Below are 15,669 nucleotides of genomic sequence, written 5' to 3' on the forward strand. Positions count from 1 at the left end.
ACATGAGCTCAGGCTCTGCACCATGGCCCGCCACTCTCTCCTCATCATTCTGTCACTTTTCATTTTCTTTTTTTCCTATCCCTCATTTCCATAACTCCATATCTCATCCCACACCCCCACTCTCTCGCTCTCTCTGTCTGCCTTCCCTCCCTCCCTCCCTCCCTCCCTCTCTTCTCATTTTATATTTTTTGGCTGAGATGGAGACCTTTCTCAGCGTTCTGACCTTTCAGGTTTTAAATTAAGCCCCGCTGCGGCATGTCTCTCTTCATAGTCCGCCGGTTACGAGCCGCCAGAGGACCGCAAAAAAATAACGATTCTGATGAAATGACCCCTTTAAAAAGCTCTTCCAAATTCCTCTTCCATTTTTCTTCCCCCCCCCCCCCCTCTCTCTTTCTCCCCCCTTCCTCATGCGCAGGCACATTAATATTCACACTAATGAGGAGCATCCTTAGCTGTCGTCTCACAAAATATGAAACAGAGCAGGGCAGAGATGCATGCAAACCAGGCACAGAGTCATGCTCACGAGCAGAGGGAGTGGAATCAGAAGCCACAGATATTTAGTTTGGTTTATGTGATGTGGGAAGGCCATGCTCAGTGGGAGATTTTATGTTGGCTTAAAAAGCCATTATTCTATGTCTTTCGCTTCAATTCACAGACGGATATAGGTCAGAGTAGATGTAAATGATTTCTGAACGACCACAAACAACCACATGCCTCAGCATTTTCTTTGCACGCACAAAGACACGCTCAAAACAGAAACAATAGTACGAAGTGCTACGACTTCCTATCATGGTGTTGCGTCCTAACTGAAGCCAGGTGGTTTATGCTACGTTAATAGATCTATCTATGAAGATTTGAAGGGACATCCAAATATTGCGCACACAATGTTTGTGGGCGTCTGCACGTCTGTCTGTGTTTTTCTGAGGGGGCAGGGCCTTCATGCTTGTGGCCTTGCCTCCATGCTCGGAGCCTGCCCTGTGTTTTTTCTGGTTTTGTTTTGGAAAGCGGAAAAATCTGGATTTGCTTCCCTCAGTCCAAATGCTCTTGCAACAGAAATCTCTCCCAGCTAATCGCTGCAGCATGGGCCAAGTTCATTTCCCAGCTCTACCAAAGAGGACATCACGGGCATACCTGTCCATTAAAGCGCCTGTAAAAGAGGCTCTGAAAAAATAAGACCAATTATGGTGGAATAATTACAACAATTAGGTCCCAGAGAGAGGCCTGCGATGGAACACATTCTTGGGCTTGTTCAGGCGGAGGGCCAGTGGAGTTTGGGGCCTGTTCAGGCACCGGGCCAGGGGGCAAGAGCACCACGGCTCGGTATGATTCAGTGTTATTGTGTTATACTGAGCCAGCAGGAGGCCGTGTGAAGAACCGTCGCACAGTGTGGGCCCAATTAGAGCTGTACCAGCACACAAGCAGCGCGAGGAACTCACACGGCACAGCAACTCACACACACACACACATTCGCTCACTCACACACACACACACATTCGCTCACTCACACACATAAGTAGCGCGAGGAACACACACGGCACAGCAACTCACACACACACATTCGAGTGGAAGTTACATGCAGGGCTGCTTGGATCAGCACATACATGCTTTCCCTTTCACTCCATCCTATTCTGTCCCATTCTCTCATTAGCATGCACACACACACACACACACACACACACACACACACACACACACAAGCACAGACACACAAGCACACACACACAAGCACACACACACACACACACACTCACACACACACACACGCACACACACACACACACACACACACACACACACACACACACACACACACACAAGCACACAGACACACAAGCACACACACACACACACACACACACACACACACACACACACACACACACACACACACACACACAAGCACACACAGACACACACAGCAGTTCCACTGACATATTACTTCTGCAGAAACACCAACTTAGCAGTACACACCCTGTTAGACTCCTGCACACATACACAGACATTTGGACAAATACATATGGTTCACACATGAGGGCATTCTTTGTGAGATAAAGGTCAGCCTCGACAGGTTTGCATACATGGTTGGTTTATTCATACAAACACACACACACACACACACACACACTCTGTCATGTACATACATACACTCAAGCCATATTGTCACCATTTGCACAAAACATTGCATTTGACTTTTTCCATGGATAAATTGTATGACATTCCCTGTAATGAATGCGAGTGTGAGACTGTCTGTGTGTGTGTTTGTGACATTTTTATGGTCTCTAGACCACACAAAGTTTTCCTCTGAAGAGACACCAACATCTGGTATGTCGCCATGACTTTTACATATGGAGCATTATTTAACATAGACAAAATGATAGAATTGAATAGAGTTAAAGTGATAAAACATTACACTGCAGTTTTCACATACTTGAATTTGGTGAATTTCTAATAATTTCTAAAATCTAATAATTTCAATGATGTTCAAATAATGCCTCCACATTATTTACCAATCAATGCAAAGAACAGTAAAGTTCTCTCATCGAAAACGACCGTATACCAAATGCGACTACAAATATAAATTCAGAAGGTTGAATACAGAATGTATATGTGAAAGCATGGTATTAGCATTATTGTACTAGTATTTCCCTCATGTCTCTATTTTCTGTGTTTCTTCTGAAATTGTTGATGCCATCATTTTAAATTAACCCTGGAAACTTTAAGCTGTTCAAAATGAGACAGTTAATGTTGCACTCCTTTATTTCTGATCAGCCGTTGAGCTGCATTTACAACCTGGCTTTGATGTCTCAAAGTTAACACACACAGAAACAGTGAAGCGCACATAAGCAAGCTCATCCACAACACCTTCCTTAAGACCACACACACAAACACACATACTGGTGGGTCAACAAGCACTATTAAAGAGAATTCAACTACTCAGTACTGTTCTAAGTAACCAAAAATAGGTGATGTCCCTCTTTAGTTTTACCTATTGCTTGGAGCATAAACATTCATTGGTGTCTGGAAGACATTAGCACTTGAGTTTACAGCATTAGGAAGGTGGCTGTCTTTACACACATAAGAGCTACACATTTTCCATTTCAAATTATTATTTCCCATAAAATTCCCACCAATACTACCACCACTACTCCAGACATGGAACACTGAACGGGAGGGGAGGTGGGCAGAATGGAACAGAACAGACGTTGTTTCTATAATGTGATCACACTCCAGGCATGTTTGAACCAGAGTATAAAAATATGTTGAGCAAAAATGACATATTTGGATAAACGTGTTGGAATGTATTTGCTGTATGTGCTCATGTGCTACAATCAGTAAGACACACAGGAGCTTGTCTAATACAGGAGTTTGTCTAGTGCTATGTTAAATATTTGAACTTTAATCTGGTTTCAAACAAAAGCAGAACAACTCAGCAGGCCCATTTTGCAGTGGCAGTAAAGCGTCCAGTCCAGTGTATGTGTAACTCAGACCCTCTTAGTCTCGGTTAGTCCCTCTCGGCTATTATAAACTTATGAGGCACTGAGTGGACACAAAGTATCAAGTACTTGCTCTTCTCTGGTTCCAAACAATGCTCAAGCACAAAACATTACCTAAGTATTCTCTGATATGTCCGTATGTGAGCTTAAAACAATGTAGTGTAGTGTAGCATCAAACCTGCATAACATTTTCTTAAGCAAACTATAGGATGAAAACATACATTATGGTAGTCCTAATATCACTGACTACACCTCTAATCGGCTAACAATTTGAGCTTTCAATGTTAAGGTTTGCTGCATGTGTATGTTCTCTTTGTGTTCTTTGTGAGTTTCAGCCCAACAGCCCAAAAAAGCATCAAAGAACTCCCAGCCAATCGAGTGGCCATGAATGATTACTGTCATGGGCGTTTGCACAGCGCTGTGAAGTCAGTGGTACTGAGGTATAGCATAACATCACATCCACTGAGACCCAATAGCATCAAGAGTTGTCTGGTTTGGAAGCCAGGGAAAGTAAAGAATAAGACATAAGTAGACAAGGGAAGGACATCAAGAGTGTAGTAGCCAGAAGGGAAAGGTTTGGGAAAGTAGAGAAAAGTAGGGCATGAAAAAGGAGGGATAAACAGACAAGAAGCGAGGAGAAGAATGGGTAGAAAACCAGGGCTAGGTGTGGTGACAGACACTCTTACATCAGACTTAAACGAGGGTCAGGAGTACAGTACAGATGAGAGAGGAGACCGAGATGAAAGAGAAGAGAGAAAAGAAAAGTATACAGGTGAAGGCTGAAGGCCTCCTTTCTGACGTTTTATGGCACGCCGCTTAGCATAGCAGACCCAAAGAAATGTTCAACCAACTGAAATTAGCCTTGACACACCCACACATGGATGTGCGGCTACAGGCACGCACACACCTATGCACACAAACGTGATTTATGCTCCAAAAGAATGGCAGTAAATCCAGGATGGAGTTCAATTATAAAACAAAAATGTATACAGACATATATTATCTTATTCATGCACGCTTATGGTTGCACATACATTAAGCTGAGCAAACAAACACAGACTTACTACTTTACAATAAACACAGACACTCCCAAATGGCTCGCACACGTGCACACACACAAACACACACAGAGAGAGCGAGAGAGCGAGAGAGGGGGAGAGAGAGAGAGAGAGAGAGAGAGAGAGAACACACAAGAAAACACACAAGTAATTGATTTACAGCTTAAAAAGGGAAATATTTCAACTATCCATTATATGTGTGGCAGCAAACAAATAAACAATAGCCTAGTTCTCTGATTCTGAGAGAAATGTTTGTTCCAGATACAAATAAACTGAGCAGCCAGCACCGAGCACATAAACTGTGAGCACATAAACTCCAGCACTCATTCTGAGCAGCAATGTCTGCCATGTTTACAGATAAATCACACAACACATCAGCTTCTCTGTCACAATTAGGCGACTCTGAGGACACAAATGCAGACACAGACACACGTGTGATTTGACTCACCGTAAAACAGTCAAAACATTAGTACATAACGAGTGGTTAGGAAGTGGATGCATAATTCCAGTAATGGCGGTGAATGAATACATGAAGAGGATAACACAGAGGCTGCAGAATATAAAACTGTTGGTAGTGAAAGCTAATTAGCACACACTAACCACCAAAGGAGCTCTGACAACTGTGAGGACACAGTCAATGAAAAAAAACATTAATGAAACACATGGGATGTTGGTGTTTGGTTACATACTGAACACTGACTTCTTACAGGGAAATAATACCTATAGGCTAATTAACAATGACTGTAAAGCTGAGTTTTAGTACTATAGTTCTGTTGCTGCAATGGATGACGGGACTTGTGGGTTGTGGTATCATGAGCTATTTCACGCTCAGCTTGCTCAGTGTAGGAATGTGGTAGGAGAGAGCAGGGGGGGAGGAGAGAGGGCCGCACTGCAATGCGGAGGCAACTGATCTAGGTTCAGAGATTGTGCCTCTGGAAATCGGCCTCAGATGAAGGTTTTGAAAACCTGTCATTTGGAGCAGGAGCGCCAAACTGGCAGGTTTACATTTGGCTGCCTGTGAAAGCCCTCTGCGCACACAGTCGCCCTCCCTCTCTTTATCAAAGAAATAAGCATTTTACTGAGTTTTAGCTGTAAAAAGCCAGCAGCAGATAGCCCATAAATCTGGCTGTAAAAACGCTAAGTTGTCAGAGGTGCCATCAGCTATCAATCGTGCTCACGGAGGCTGATGAAGGGGAAATAGGTGATAAAAAAACAGCATTTTAGAGAAATTATGTCCAGTCTTCCATTTGCAAAGTGCTGCAGTCGCATCCCGGCAGAATCTTAATCACGAGCCAAGATCTGGCGCAGGCGGAGGAGAGCAAGAGCTATATAGCTATATAGCTGTGTATGTGTGTGTGTGTGTGTGTGTGTGTGTGTGTGTGTGTGTGTGTGTGTGTGGCTGCACCTCTCCACACCCCAGAGAGGGTGGCCAAGTGCCCAAGGTAGAGAAAGAGAGGGGGGATGGGGAGTTAGTGAGAAAGAGAGAGCGAGAGGTTTTGGTGGGTAGGTGGTGGTGAGGGGGTTGTAGAAAATTATATAGCCAGCATAAATCACCTCCACACTCGGGTTTCCCCCCCTCTTCCAATCTTTCACACCTCCCTCTCTTTCCGCCTGTCTTTCTCGCTGGTTCTCCCATCTCTCTCACTTCATCTCTTTACCTCAACCCATTTCTCTTCTTCCCTCCTTTCTTTTATCTCTCCTGATTTGCACTCTCTCCTCATCTTTTTTTTTTCTGTCCATTTTCCCTGCGCCTCCCTACCTCGATCCTACATTCCTTTTGTGGTTTCTTCTATGTGCCTGCTTTATTGATCCTCTTTGTGTTACCATCCAAGGTTTAATTCCCTATCACTGTGCATGTGAAAGCAGAGAATGACATGACTGATTGACTGATTGAGAGCCTCTAGTAGTCTCACCCTGTGACTGTACTACAAAAGTACAAAACAACCTTTGAATTTGAAATAGATCTCATCTGATTGATTTTGGTGCTCAACCCATTAAGAGAAGGTTCACATTGAAACCATCTAGTCTCAACAGGCTTGATACATTGAACTGGTACATTAGGACCTGAGGCTGATGGACCCTGGTGTAGGTGTACACTGATTTGACGGTTGTATGAATTATGCTTCTTTTTTTCTATATAAGATTATTTTTTACTCTATTTAAACACCTGTTCACTTATCTGGTGTTCCTCCACTGTCATTTTAAAGGAGGTAGAGGACAAACTACTCAACATGTAGTGGTGTATGAGGGCTCTGGGATACGTAGTCCTCATCAGAGTTGATGTGGTTGACACAGTGTATCTCACATCACAGTTATGTCTATTTATCTCAAGAAAAACATCCATTTCTAACATTTTGAGCACCAAGTGCTTATTTGCAGCAATTTACTTAGAAGTGTTTTTTTTTTTTTTTTTGCTTTTGAAATTTAGCTCTCCATGAAGTATTATAACATGAAACCTCCAGGAGATTACTTATCAACCTAACGTTCTGAAGGTGACTGCTGAAAAGAGCAATTTGTCACAGGTGCTGTGCTGCCACCTATAGCTAGATTGGTAAATTGCTGAAAACGTTCCCCAGTTGGTCAATGCCCCTGAAAAGCAGTCCATCTTAAAGGATCTAGACGTCAAATCCATGGTTGTCAGCAATAATCAGACTGAAAGGCTATGGGCTATATCACAGTCAGGGTTATCAGTGTTGTGCTTTGTAGTAATAATAACAATACAAATAATCTGTAGGAATATGAAGGTAGGCTATGGGTTTAATGTCTGCTATAAAATACTCTCTAGGAACTGAGCCTATATGACAGTTTCAAAGGTAAACATAAATATAAATAGCTCTGGAGTAAAACAACATTATTTGTTATTTATATGTAGGTTGTTTATATTCCTGTAGGTAACCATTACTCCATAACCATATTAGGATTTCCTGCTCACTTTCACAAGACTTTGCCACCTTTGGTCTACCCCCTCCTGTCAATGAGCTACGCACACAAGCAATAGTGGGCAGAAATGAATGATTTCATAACGACAGACTTAGTTTCAGAGTCCAAGACATTTTCCCCCCGCACATCTATTTCTGCTCTTAAAGAACCTGAAATATTAATGCATATTGAATATTAATGAATACCATAAATATTTACAGCATCCTTCGTAGTAGTGTGCAGTAATAGAGTTATAGTGTACAACACAACAGTGCCTGCTGTATCAAATGTGTTTGCATTTTCTGGCTGCTGTATTCCAGCCTAATAAGTGATGTGGGATAATTATCAGCCAAACATCTAAGAAAAAAATGTCAGAGGAGAAACTTCCCTAGATCCCACAGAGCTCAAGGCCCATTTCAAGAGGATGGGGGAGGGGCACGGGGACAGAAAATGTCGTCAAATCAAAACCACCAACAACAGCAAGGGGGCAGTAGAACACACACAAAAATCATTTGGACTTCCGCAAGCTGACTTGAGATGCAATATATGCAGACTGCGCAGGACTATCAAGACGAACCACAGCAGTGGCCGTAGACGTTTTTTTTTTTTTTACATTTTCGAACGGCTTATACCAGCATAACTAATATAACGTTTACATTTTATGCCCAGATATAATAACACTCTCAGATGATAGATGAACTGATACTGTATGTATATAATCGAACTGAAAACACAAAGGTCTAGGATGGAGAGAGAGCTGCGTCCTGGCCCACCATGAGGACTGGCCCACCGGACAGTAAATACCAATGTGCCGATTCATATCCGCATTCATTTCCAATTCAGTTCTACTGCCTGCGGAAGGCTCACTCAGAGGTGAAATTCTCCCCATCCTAGTCATTCAAAAATGGCAAAATGAAAAAACCTTTTTCTGACTTTCCTAAATGAGTGAGTTGCAGTTCATCTGGGTCTCACATGTTTCACTATAACTCGACTGGTAAAATGTTATGCAGTTCTAACCCCCTGCGCCTTGCCAAGTATGCCAAATATAATCTGAGTCAACAGTACTAGGTTACTGTGTATCCTCATTCAGAAGATACTCTTCTCCCATGATCATAACGTCCTTTAAAATATTTTAGAATTATAAAGATGCATCTTTGCATTTTAATGATACAAAGTACCTTTTTATTATTAAGAGCCTTGTTTTATTTTAAAAGGGCTTAATTTCAAATGAAATAGAAAATAAATTATATTCAGCCCATGTACCAGTATTTATTATTCATAAATATAAACAAAGCACATATAAAGATATAGATATTATTCATAGATATATTTATAGAATATACAACTAAATACAGCGTCTGCAAACATACAACATAGCATATTACTTTCAAAAGAGAAAAAAAAAACAATTGTATATCCACTGCATTCTGCGAGGAATGTTACTCCTTCTTGAGTAACTCACACAGGTTTATGTGTTTGCCCACTGTTGAGAAACTCACATAGTTCTGACTTGTTTTGTGGCCCTGTCTCACGGCTGTTTCTCAAAGCCGACGTACGAGCAAGGTCGTGACATTTTTTTTCAGGGCATCTATGTCAAAAGAACACCTGTACCTTGAATCAGAGGCTTTTGGGCTGAGGTGCGTTTTTGGCAGGTTTATGACTCCTGGGAACAGGGACACACACCTAACTAGATGCCTAATTGCTGTGTGCACAAGACCAGCACAACTGTCTGATCACACATTCCCCGACCACAGAGAGGCCAGTTCTAGCAGCAGGCTGGACAGGGTTCTGGTCAAGCTAGAATGTGTGTGTTTACACTGCTCTGAGTTAGACCAGGGGCCTCTACAGGGGATGAGAGCCGGAAAGGAGGACAGGAGGGGGGGGGGGGGGGGGGGGGGGGGGGTGGCTACCTCAAGGACTGCCATTAATGGCTTAGTCATTAGGAGCCTGTGGGACAGGGACAGCAGACCGATTCAGACAGAAAGCATTTGAGTGCCCTCAGGTCCTATACAGTGATTTACAGAGTATTTGGACATCTGTAGAGCGCCTTTATACCTCCAGCGCTCGCTCCTGCTTTCTCCCTCTCGCTCTCTCGCTCTCTCGCTCGCTAGCTGGGTGGGTGGCTAAGGAAGATGTCAGACACCCCGGAATCGTCTAGTGTATGTGACTCACACCCTGTCACCTTGTCCATATCTTTTGGCACAGCCACCCAGAGGCACACCTCTCTCACCCTGCATTCTCCTCTATATAGCTTGCTGCTTGCAATCTGGGGGCCCCTCTGATTTTTCGCACATCCCTCTCCAGCTGGGCCCATTAATCCCACTGACAGCTGGCTGTCGCTCCAAAGAGCCGTGTGGCATCCAGACAAATCATCTTCCTCTCTCTCTCTCTCTCTCTCTCTCTCTCTCTGTCTCTCTTTTGCGTGCTCACATGTGAATGTCCCACTCTTCCACTCACCCTTCTTCCTTCCTTCTTCCCCCCCTTCCTTTCTGGCTGTTTGTGTTTGCGTGCATGTTTGCTGGATGCTTGTCTCAGGAAATCGTTTCGAAGTGATATATGGCCTTTACCCGCTAAACAAATAGCTAGAGTCTAAATCATTTTGTTGCATTTCATTTGTCACACTATTCTCCAGCTACGACAGGCCAACAGGCCAGCTGTGTGAAGTTGTGTCAGTGACAGGCCGCCTGTAGCCATGTAGGTGGGGCAGTCTGTATGGCACATATGTTGAAAGACAAGCTCAATGGAAGCTGCAGAGATAGAGAGAGAGAGAGAGAGAGACAGGGAGGGGGAGAGAAGCTACGCAATGATTACTAGGAGAGCCAGACAGGATAATTGTTGGATGCTCAACAAAGGCTCTCAGCACTTGCCTCTGAGCAGGCTTTTACACCTCAAGTAGTCAAATAGCCCTGGGGAGGAATGGATTGATTTATTGGTTCCTCCTCTGGAGAGGTTTTTGTTTGTTTCACAAAGAACGCCTCAAAATGTCAGTTTGAGACAAAGAATTTAAGGTTTATGACTTGAGCTGTGAGACTGTCATGTGCCAAGCATTCACCCTCTCTCTCTCTCACTTTCTCTCAGTGGTATGTTGTAGTGAAATATAAAGTGAACATTGTTGACAGCAAATGTACCAAAACCGCGTTGGGCCTCTGATAAAAGTGCTGTGTAATGTTGCTGAAGTTAGAGGCAATGACAAATTATTTAAGTGTCCATTAAATATGACCTTCATTACAATTTATTTTTGGAACAATTTGAAGAGGTTGGAAATCAAACTGTTGTCAGCGGGAAAACCACACACGTCATTTTCTGCAAGGGAATGGGTTCCTTACCATAGAGTGAGACTTTACACAACATAACTGTAACCTGCACGGACATGAACTTTGTACCACTACCACATGGAGGGATTGTAAAGAAATCAAAAGACTGATACCATCATTATGTGAGAAATAGATACCGTCTGGTGGGGTGAGGTGAGGTTTTGAACCGTTCTGAACTGCAGATTAGGAATCTGGGAATCTGCAGGGATGGGGAAAGGGGGAGAGCAAAGAATGGAGGCATTGCTGCTTAGGGGAGGGCCCTTTATGGGTTTCGGTGCCAGGGAGAAGTGAACACAACAACATAAAATGAGAGACCTCTTCTCATAGTGGCAAAGGCTATCTGTTTTCTCTAATATCTGTCTGTCTGCCTGAACGTCTCTTTCCCTCCATAAACCGAAGAAATGTAATGAGAGCATGTGTAATTGGTTGCATGTGGGTTTTAAAAGCATATCTGCTAGATTGGCAAACAAATCTAGACGTGTGTTCTTTTAGACACGTTTACAATCCAATGTTATGTCTGCTCATAAAACTGTTTGTTGATAAAAAAAAGACTTGACTGTACAAAGATGATCATCATAAGACGATTGAGAGGATGTGAAATGATGTGTGCAGAGATTTTGCATTTCAGCTCATAACTTCTGACAGCTTGAAGTTTGAATCATATTTAAGCCAATCCCCTTATGTGTCAAAGAATTATTAATTGCTTATTAATGTAGCTACAGAATTGATTAAATCTAGTTCTAATATCTGCTTAATATATACATCCTCAAATGCTATATTTATAGTATAAAATGAACTCAATACAATTTCTATGTTCAATTGTTCAACCTTACTGTTCAGGGCACAGGCTTCAGAAACACGTCAGTGTTGCCTTAAAGAGATAATGAGCGGCTTTTAATTGGCCTCTTAATCAGAAACTGATATTTCTTTCTGTACGTATCATTCATTTTCAATAAACCCTCCTGCCAAGCTGGTCTAGCTTCAGTCACCAGCGAGCCCTTCAGCCTGCAGCCAGCCTCAGCCCGAGCCAGATCTGGCACTGAGCCAACCTCTTGAAGGTCTATCCCAGCCTAACCTTAGTCCCTCTGCTCCACGGGCTCGCTGCCAAGCCCAAACCTGCTGCAGTCAGCCTGGGCCCATGCACTGCAGTAAATGCCCAGATGTCAGTACCTTTGCACAGACTGACATGAGGAAAACCCATTAAAGCAGGCAGAATGTCTGTGGAAAGGTGGCCTACGTAAGCAAACTCACCACAGTCAGAGAAGCAAAATGTAATTTAATTCCCTTCAACTAAATCTTGAGGTCTACCAGTTTCATTTGGAGAACTGCAGCACTTATCTCCATTCAATCCTGAGATGTATTAGATTATTGATTTACAAGTTATTATTATTAATTGTACCATTGTTGCTGCTATTATTATTATTATTATTATTATTAAAGGCTGAAACATATTTGTGGAATGACCGGTCAGCAACTAAACAAGAAGCTGCAATACACTGATTTCCACATGTTAACACAATGTTCCATTAAAATAGCAATAATTGTTGAGTAGTTGAGAGGTAGCTGTGAGTACATGAATAAAAATGAATAGATAGATTCACTGACATGTTGACGAGATAGGTAAAGATTAAAATACACTGAATTGAGAAATACTCTAGGATATAGCTTGAGAGTTTTACCACAGTTAGAGTGCCATCTGAAATCTATTTGGATTTTGAACAATGACTTGACCGTGCCAAGGATAATTGAGAGTTCCAAGCAAAAGAGAAATGGAAACATAACAAACAAAAACAATGTTGGAGAAACTATATTATTATTGCACATATTTCTGAAAATCCCTTGGGAACAAAAGTTGTTGGTTGTTTATTTCAAACAGCCTGACATCCAGTGGGATTGCACTTTGGCTGTCTGTCGAAGATTGGCATCGGGCGATGTTCTGACTAATGCATTTGTGGGCACAGCTTTTCTCGGTTTGTCTATGCGGGGTCTTTTATATGTTTGGACACGGAATTAGGCCCAGACCTACAGCGTTCAGCATTGTAACAGGCGTAACGCTTTTGGTCCCACAGTGTGCCTGCCAAGCTTAGCCAAAGGACACGAATGGTGACAAATGCTCCCTGGTTATTTAATAAGTTGCTTTCTAATGGCTTCCACGTTGTGCTGGAGTCATTGGTATGGAGTCGGAGGGAAAGGGAGGACGATAGTAACATCAGCACGCTTAAATGGAAACAGATGGGTGCTAATTAACTGTAGAGCTGATGCAGTAATGGAAACTGAGCTAGCTCACAGGTGTCAGAGCAAGACGGGAACAATGTAGAGTGAGTACTGTGGAAAGTCCGCGTGGAACATCAGGGCGCCAGGAAGCTCTTAGTGGAACGGGCTGAGGAGACCATTCTTCCATTCTTGAGTCAGGAGAAGGAGCTGTTCTCTTTGCGTCATCACTTGTGGCATTGGCTTTTGAAAGCCAGCCCCATTTTGCGCAGCCTTTCCAACAGTCCATTTCCAACAAAGTGTAATATCATGTAGTAAAGCTCCCCTACTCTCTAATAACTGCCAAGTGTCTTTTGTGTCATGACTTGTGTTCTATTATGAGAAACTTTTGAGCTTATGCTAGTTAGTTCAAGACGTATCTTTTTTGAGGTTCTTTTCTCGTGGTCATATTAAACAGCAGTCCAGACAGGGTGTGGGTGGGAACGACATGTACAAATCCACTTAAGTTTGGAAAAACCATCAGAGACAGTCTCCTGTTTAAGAGTAAACATGAACACAAACATGAAACCCACTTCTCTTAATCACAATGAGAGTAGTCGGGAGAGGCTCAGTGGTCTTGGAAAAGCACAATTACGTCAGGCTAGTCAACGTACTCAGACATTGACATTGAAAATACAATGACAATAAAGGCTTTTCTATTCTATTTCTATTCTATAACCTGGGGTCAAAAACATTCAAAAACTAATCACAAGGCACTAACTAGTGCTGTCACTTTTTATTCAACATACCATCATTTGTTTGAACGTGGCATTTCACCAGAATGCTAATCACCTGCTTCACCTGTTAATACATTCATCACCATCACCTGTTTAAATATTAATTCCCTCTCCTTCTGTAACTATTTCCCATCAAATAAACACATTTTTGTTAAGGTTTAGATATTTAGCTGATGCTTTTATCCATAGCAGCTTCCAAACATAACATTTTGAATCATAACAATGACACATGTTAATAATACACACACACAATATATATATATATATATACATACATATAGGTGGCACAGTAAATTGTGAAAGAAATAACCACGGTTTCACGGTTATCTCGATTATTTACTATTTAAACAATCTGCGCATTCCTCCACCCCAGGGCTCCTGTAGGCTATTTTTTGTTTTGTTTTGTTTTGTTTGCTTTCGCCTCTTACCGAGATGTTAAATGATAGGACCATTTTTGCCGTGTTTGGTTGGGACACAGTTGTGAACCTCATTCTAAAAAAGGAGGTCCATTAAATGATGCACTAAATGAAATGAACCTGTGTCTTTGTTGTGTTTAGGAGTTCAACAAGTCATGCTATACTTTGAGGAATGACAGATCAGATGAGATGCTAAAGTTTCATCTGAAGCAGGACAGGCTGATGCATAGACAAGCAAACGGACAGTAGGCTATGTGTTAATCATATATATTAAACAACTTTCTTAAACCACACACTCACTAACTTACATGCTGAATAACGTTAGCTTTCACCTTATAGACTAGGCTTGTAACATTCAATTTAGCCAATAAGATTAGCTAGCTAAACCTTTATATATTTTACCTGGTATGCAGGCATTGTGTAAGCACAATAAAAATAAACCACAGGGAGAGAGGAGGGGGCACCACAATCCTTCATGCTATTATTTTAGTAAAATATATAGTGTATAGCCTATATTCGTTTAATGGTAGCAATCTGAAAAGTAGATAGGTATAAGAAATCACAGTATATCCTGTGTGAGAACAGAGATTCATGGTAAAGCAGCCGCTGTGACCACCAAAAGTCCCAAGTGGTAATCTATCAAGGTGACACAGGAGAGGTCCCCACCCTGGTATTGCTCAAACACCTGGGGCCAGGAAGCAAACTGAGGGCCCGTCCACACGGAACCTGGATTGCCTGAATCCGGAAAGAAATGTTGTCTGCCTTCCGTCCACACAAACCCGGCGGATTGGGTCCCTGAATCCGCAACCTTTTGAATCCGGTCTCCATAGTGGAAAGATTCCAACCCGCTAGCGGATCCGTGTTAATGTGGACGCCCGATCCGCACATTTTCTAAACCGATGACGTAATTGCGCCACGTGAACGCCCTGCCTCGCAACCTCTCAGCCTGAACCCTTATTAACCCCGCTGCGTCACTTCATAACAGCAACAACATAAACTAAATCGATGTTGTTAAGAAGCTGGTTAGGAAAGGGATGACATTAACAAGCCACACTTTAATCTATCACTATTTAATCTATTTGCATCAGACCATTGTTCAAAACCGTTTTTTAAAGGTGTCAGCAATAGCCTATATGAGCTAATCTGACGTGAAAAGATTTTTATTATAGACGGAAGTTTCAAAACGGTAACTTAACACAAACGATGGTTATGGCGAAGTGCGCGATTCTAACTAGTCCTAATTGAGTGCTGTGGTAACAGTGATTTCAGGTGGTAGATAAGTCGTTCAGCAATCAGAAGATTGGTAGTTGGATCTCGACTTCTGTCACTTTATGCGCATGCTTCATAACGTCTTTACAGCGGATTCAACCACTCCACTCCAGCGTTTCCATCTGGAAGAAGATTTTTCTTGACACGGCTCCGTGTGGACGCGATAAAAAAAAAGTACCGGATTCAAATATTTTTTCCGGATTCAGGCAATC

The sequence above is a fragment of the Clupea harengus genome, chromosome 4, assembly GCF_900700415.2.
Source record: "Clupea harengus chromosome 4, Ch_v2.0.2, whole genome shotgun sequence".
NCBI classification, from domain to species: Eukaryota; Metazoa; Chordata; class Actinopteri; order Clupeiformes; family Clupeidae; genus Clupea; species Clupea harengus.